The sequence below is a fragment of the Dreissena polymorpha genome, chromosome 9 (assembly GCF_020536995.1).
Source record: "Dreissena polymorpha isolate Duluth1 chromosome 9, UMN_Dpol_1.0, whole genome shotgun sequence".
Classification (NCBI taxonomy): domain Eukaryota; kingdom Metazoa; phylum Mollusca; class Bivalvia; order Myida; family Dreissenidae; genus Dreissena; species Dreissena polymorpha.
The window spans coordinates 14,934,656-14,941,873 of record NC_068363.1 but is presented as its reverse complement, the minus strand read 5'-3'; positions in this window follow the sequence as shown (position 1 = coordinate 14,941,873).

Sequence of the window (7,218 nt, the reverse complement as noted above, 5' to 3'; positions counted from 1 at the left end):
TCATATTTTAATATACTTTAGTTACACCAAAATAATGATTCTTAAAAACTAATCTTGAAAAAAAATATATCATTTTCTTGCTGCATTTAATGACAAGTGCATGCGTTTTAATTGACATCAGAAGCGCAGAGAGAGTGACGCTGACTCACTTGGCTCCGTAGAATTAGCGCCTTACATGCATCAGACTAGGATGCACCATTCTAAAAGCAGCAGCCTGCTATCGGGTAAATCTTACCCAAGGAAACTGCATCATGTGAGTTGCCTAGGGGCACCATCTGTATAGGCTTATGACGTCTGAAATCTGTCTTATAAGTTTTATTTGCGCACCAAATTATATGCATCATTTATTTGCACCTTGTAGTCTACTGTTTTGAGCTGACCTGAAGTGCTTATGGCGAGCTACTGCGCATCATCAACCTTAAGCTTGTTAAATTCAGAATACCACATTGTTAATGCAAAAACTAGGTCACTAGGTCACATTTTGAAAAACCTCTTAATTCTTCACAAGTTATATTTATTATTTTAGCTTGTTGAAACTTATTCAGAATGTTTATCTTGACTATAGGCCCTGTTCAAATCTGAGTCACATGCCTCTAAACACTATGTCATCAGATCAAATCATGAAAAAAGGTTGTTACTAATTACTCTTTATGAAACTGGGTCATACAATTTGTCTTGACAGTATCCAGCACATTGCAAATCTGTGTCACACATGTCCAAAAACTTGGTCATTAGGTTAAATCTTAAAAAAACTATATTTCTGATTCAGGAGCCACATTTATGACTCAATCTTGATGAAACTTTGTAAGACTTGTTATCTTGACAATATCGAGGCTTGGTTTGAATCTTGGTCATATCCACCATAAAAGTAGGTCATGAGGTAAAATCTTAGAAAAATGTTTTAGAACAAGTCTAGAAGCCACATTTGTGACTCAATCTTCATAAAACCTAGTCAAACTGTTAATCTTGACTATATCCAGGCCTTGTATGAATATTGGTCAAGTTCTGTGAAAAACTAGGTCACTAGGTCAAGTCTTCAACAATAAGTGAACCTTGAACTCAGAAGAGCATTTTGGGGCTGTCATATCCATCTTGTCTCCATTGATATACTTTTCATCACTATGTTTACAACATCCAATTTCAATGCTTTTAAATTGTGTGAGGATTACTTTTTAGATTTTTTGTTTGTTTGCAGTGCATAGTATATGTTTCTGTTTTAATGTTTTGTTAGAATATCTTAAAAAAATAAACAAAACATCAGTGGCTAGCTAATACACACCTATAAACATGGGAGCAGAAAAACAATAAGCAAAACAACAGACAATATGTTCTGTTCTTTAATATGTTTGTTTTAAACTGTAACAAACATGTTATTTTAAAACAGAACATGTTTTGACCATGGTGTGCATTTCTTTGACAACACCATTATGCCTTTCCATTCCTTAAGACACAAATTGTTGTATAAGTAACAATTAATCAAATTGTGTCTATCCTGCTATAAAGTCTTTTTGACCACCTTGAGTAGCAACGTTTTAATTTAAAACAATAAAACAGGACAAATGTGTGTGCATATGATAGGAAAGTTTATTGAAATTTCAATCAGATAATGATCGAAGTCAATTCTTCTGTGGAAGGTTGGCTAGCACAATTAGATTTAATTAGATTAAATTTAGTAATATTACAAACAAAACTGTGTGTCAATGTGTATTGTTTATAAATTAAGTGATTGCCCCCTCTGGGGTCACTTCATCTTTTTCTCAATAGTAAGTATTTTTACATAATTTTGAATTAAGTTGAAAATCTGCGGCATTGACCAACCTTGATGAAACTTTAATTACAGCAAACTTAAATGAAGTTTGTAATCAGGATCAGAATGGTCAAAGACTATGTTCTTAAAAAAACAGTTTCCATCATTAATGGTAACTGGAATTGTGCTGAATTTTGAAGGAAGTGGAAATGGAAATTTATCATAATTTTGTGAAGTTTATTGAAGAAAATTAACTTTTAAAATGTTAAAAACCTGATTTCATGTCATGGTAATGCTTTAAAGCTCTTGCGTTAAGTCTTCTTATAAATTTCTTTTTGTTTTAGCTTCAATGTTTGGTTGCTTTTGGTTCAATACTGTGAGGGTCATACAAGTTTCTAAGAATTGAAAACAACAAATGGATAGACGGATTTTTCATAAGACGTGAAAACAATATTTTCTTGTAAGTAAACATTGTTGATTTGTCATGTGATAATCAACTCATTGCTATAGATTGATAGGTTGCAAATATTAACATGGCAATGTCCTTAATGCATGAATGGCGGCTGCAATCTGTTTTTTTTTTTGCAACTTTTTAATTGTATAATTATAATGATGACCTCTTAGAAAAAGATGAGTCACTTGGAACTGTGTCAAGAGCCAAAAATTTGCTGTACTAACACAACAAATGATCCTAGTCCCAGGAAAATGGGTCTTATGACATTTGATGCCCGCATAGATTGGTCTCATGCCATACGCGACCCGCATAGATTGGTCTCATGCCATACTGGGCCCGCATAGATTGGTCTCGTGCCATACACGGCCCGCATAGATTGGTCTCATGCCATACTGGGCCGGCATAGATTGGTCTCATGCCATACTGGGCCCGCATAGATTGGTCTCATGCCATACTGGGCCCGCATAGATTGGTCTCATGCCATACAGGGCCTGAATAGCTTTGTCTCATGCCATACACAGCCCGCATAGATTGGTCTCATGCCATACTGGGCTCGCATAGATTGGTCTCATGCCATACTGGGCCCGCATAGATTGGTCTCATGCCATACGGGGCCTGAATAGCTTTGTCTCATGCCATACACTTTCCACATAGATTAGTCTCATGCCATATCCAGCCTGCATAGATTGGTCTCATGCAATACCCGCCCCGCACAGATTGGCCTCATACCGTATGTGGCCCGCATAGATTGGTCTCATGCCATATCCGGCCCGCACATATTGGTCTCATGCCATATCAGGCCAGCATAAATTGGTCTCATGCCATACGCTGCCCACATAGATTGGTCTCATTCCATATAGGGCTGCAACGAATCCAAAATTTATGCAAAATTTACCTGAATAACATTCCAGCCACACTGGATCCACTACAGTTGTTTTATACGTGGCTTTCATAGCTTGGTCTCATTCCATACGTTGCTCGCATAGCTTGGTCTCATGCCATATAGGGCCCTCATAGGTTGGTCTCATGCCATATGGGGCCCGCGTAGCTTGGTCTCATTCCATACGGGGCCCTCATAGATTGGTCTCATGCCATACACGGACCTCATAGCTTTGTCTCATGCCATACGTGGCCCGCATAGATTGGTCTCATGCAATACCTGGCCCGCATAGCTTGGTCTCATGCCATACGTGGCAGGCATAGCTTGGTCTCATGCCATTCATGGCCTGAATAGCTTGGTCTCATGCCATACGTGGCCTGCATAAGTTGGTCTCATGCCATATGGGGCCAGTATAGCTTGGTCTCATGCCATACGTGGCCCACAAAGCTTGGTCTCATGCCATACGTGGCCCACATAGATTGGTCTCATGCCATACGTGGCCCACATAGCTTGGTCTCATGCCATACCCAGCCCACATAGCTTGGTCTCATGCCACACGGGGCCATCATAGCTTGGTCTTATGCCATACAAGACCCGCATAGCTTGGTCTCATGCCATAAGTGGCCCGCATAGCTTGGTCTCATTCCATACGTGGCCCGCATAGCTTGGTCTCATTCCATACGGGGCCGTCATAGCTTGGTCTCATTCCATACGTGGCCCGCATAGCTTGGTCTCATTCCATACGGGACCCGCATAGGTAGGTCTCATGCCATATGTGGCCCACATAGCTTGGTCTGATGCCATACCAGGCCTGCATAGCTTGGTCTCATGCCATACGCGGACCTCAAAACTTGGTCTCATGCCATACGTGGCCCGCATAGCTTGGTCTCATGCCATATGGGGCCCGCATAGCTTGGTCCTCATGCATATGAGGCCTGCATAGCTTGGTCTCAAGTCATACGTGGCCCTCATAGCTTGGTCTCAAGTCATACGTGGCCCTCATAGCTTGGTCTCATGCCATGCGCGGACATCATAGCTTGGTTCATTGCCATATGGGGCCCACATAGGTTGGTCTCATGCCATACGGGCCCACACAGATTGGTCTTATGCTATACGGGTCCCTCATAGCTTGGTCTCATGCCATGCGCAGACCACATCCTAAGCTTGGTATCATGCCATATGGGGCCCGCATAGGTTGGTCTCGTGCCATATGAGGCCTGCATAGCTTGGTCTCATGCCATAAGTGGCCCTCATAGCTTGGTCTCAAGTCATACATGGCCCTCATAGCTTGGTATCATGCCATTTGGAGCCCACATAGGTTGGTCTCATGCCATACGTATCCCTCATAGCTTGGTATCATGCCATATTTGGCCCGAATAGGTTGGTCTCATGCCATAAGTGGCCCACACAGATTGGTCTCATGCTATTCGCTGCCCGCATAGATTGGTCTCATGCTATACGTTGCCCGTATAGATTGGTTTTATGCTATACCCGGCCCACACAGATTGGTCTTATGCTATACACGGCCCGTGTAGATTGGTCTCATGCTATACGCGGCCCGTATAGATTGGTCTCCTGCTATACGCGGCCCATATTGGTCTCATGCTATACGTGGCCCTTCTATACGTGGCCCGTATTGGTCTCATGCTATACGTGGCCCGTACAGATTGGTCTCATGCTATACGCGACCCATATAGATATGTCTTATGCCACACCTGCCCGCATAGCTTCAGGCCAGTCTGTGCATTTATGCAGTCTGGTCTTGAGCTACCCTGTTCTTATGAGACTATAAAACATTGCCTGAATTTCTTGCTGACAGTGTAGTTGGGTACTAGACTGTGCAAAAGCCCAGGGAGGTCTGGAGCTACGCTGACCGCATTTGGCATAAGATCTATTTATGCATAACACTAATTGTATTTTAATTAAGCAACATTTATAGCATTTACATGAATGTTTAGTGACCTCAATGATTTTCTTTCAGGTATTCATTTGTCTATTGTTGCGCAAAATGTATATATTGTTATTTATTTTTTAAATGATATTTGTCATTTCAGCAACTGGTACTTGTATTAGGTCCAAATACATACACATTATAGATGGAAATTGTTGGTTTTGTTTATTTAGTTTTGTTGAATTTTAACTAGTAAATTAACACTTAATGTAAAACATGATACCTATTCTGAATAGAATAAAGAATATATGTGAACTACGCTATGAGTATAATTGTGTAATATATTAAAACACTTAAATGTCATATATGTTAAGCCATTTAACTTTAAAAACCTGCACCATTGTGTTTAAAAACCAGCACCATTGTGTTTTTGGTTGATTTAACATGATATTTATTAGTAACTGAATGCATTTTTTGCTTTGTATGTGTGTGTTGTAGTTTGCAGACTCTTGGCTTAAACTAAGTATTTACTTATATAAATAAATATTTATGTAAGTTAATGAAAAACATGATAACAGTTTAAGTTTATTATCCCCCGCCATAGGCGGAGGAATTTTGTTTTGGCGTTGTCCGTCCGTCCGTCTGTCCGTCCGTCCGGCACTTTTGTGTCAAGAGCCATATCTTGGAAGTGCTTTGGCGGATTTCAATGAAACTTGGTATGAGTATATATATGTATAAGAGGATAATTCACACTTAATGGCATTGTACACCATCTGTTAATAACAGAGTTATGGCCCTTTATATCGTGGAAAAATGCTTTTTTTTGTCCAAAGCCATATCTTGGAAGTGCTTTGGCGGATTTCATTGAAACTTGGTATGAGTATATATATGGATAAGAGGATGATGCACGCCACATGCATTGTACACCATTGGATAATACAGGAGTTATGGCCCTTTGTATCTTGAAAAATGCTTTTTTGAGTGTCACTTTCGTGTCTGGAGCCATATCTTGGAAGTGCTTTGGCGGATTTCAATGAAACTTGGTATGAGTATATATATGGATAAGAGGATGATGCATGCCTAATGGCATTGTACACCATCTGTTACTAACAGAGTTATGGCCCTGTGTATCTTGGAAAAATGTTTTTTGTGTCCGGAGCCATATCTTGGAAGTGCTTTGGCGGATTTCATTGAAACTTGGTATTAGTATATATATGGATATGAGGATGATGCACGCCAAATGGCATTGTACACCATTGGATAATAAAGGTGTAATGGCCCTTTGTATCTTGAAAAAATGCTTTTTTGAGTGTCAAGTATAACTCTTTTGTGTCCAGAAGCATATTGGCGGGGGATATCAATTCAACAAATTTGCTTGTTTCCTGATTATTTACAATATTTCAAATATTGGAATATGATGTTTAAACCATAATAATCCTTAATATTAAATTACTTTCCTTTAAAATTGACCTATTTAGTAGTAAAACTTGATCAAATTTATTGTAATAAATGCTTAACTCTTGTCTCAATAAAATGTAATGTTAAATGTTCAGTTGAATCATGCTATCTTTTTATATCACGAATTCCTGTACTATGAACAAATCACAGAAGGTAACACTTTGTGCTGAGATTACAAGCTTAGCCTGTTTAAGACTAATAGACAGGTCTGAATGAGCTAGCTTTTGAAAACTGAAACTACCAATTTATATGTATAGTCCTTTCAACATCACTTACCAGATGGACTTTATAATTGAAAGAAAAAAAAAATTGGGTTAATTTTACCAAAGTATAAGTGTTTTTTTGCCAAGTAAAGCGCAATCCGTGAAAAGTCTATTTTCACCTGAAAACAAAGAGCTAGTTTTTAGATTACTTTCTTGAAAATGCGCAATAGCAAGCAGTTATTGCAGAACACAAGGAGCATTTTAAAAACCTTTAGCCAAATAGATATGAGGTATTTGATTTAATTGTACAGCAGATGTAACAGTTTGAAACTCAATCTTTGATTTGTGTATTATGTAATGGTGTTTGTCCAGACGTCTGGTTATAACACAATTACAAGTGGTCACTTTCAATTAATTAAAAATATATATTCTTAGAATTAAAATGGGTTTTTGAATATCGTATTTGTCAGCATGTGCTCAACATTTAACACACAAATAATTTGCTAGATATCAGCACAAAGAGTACCTGATTGGTAGTATGCATGGCAAGTAGTACATGACTGAGTTGTCTCCTTTTTGTCTTCA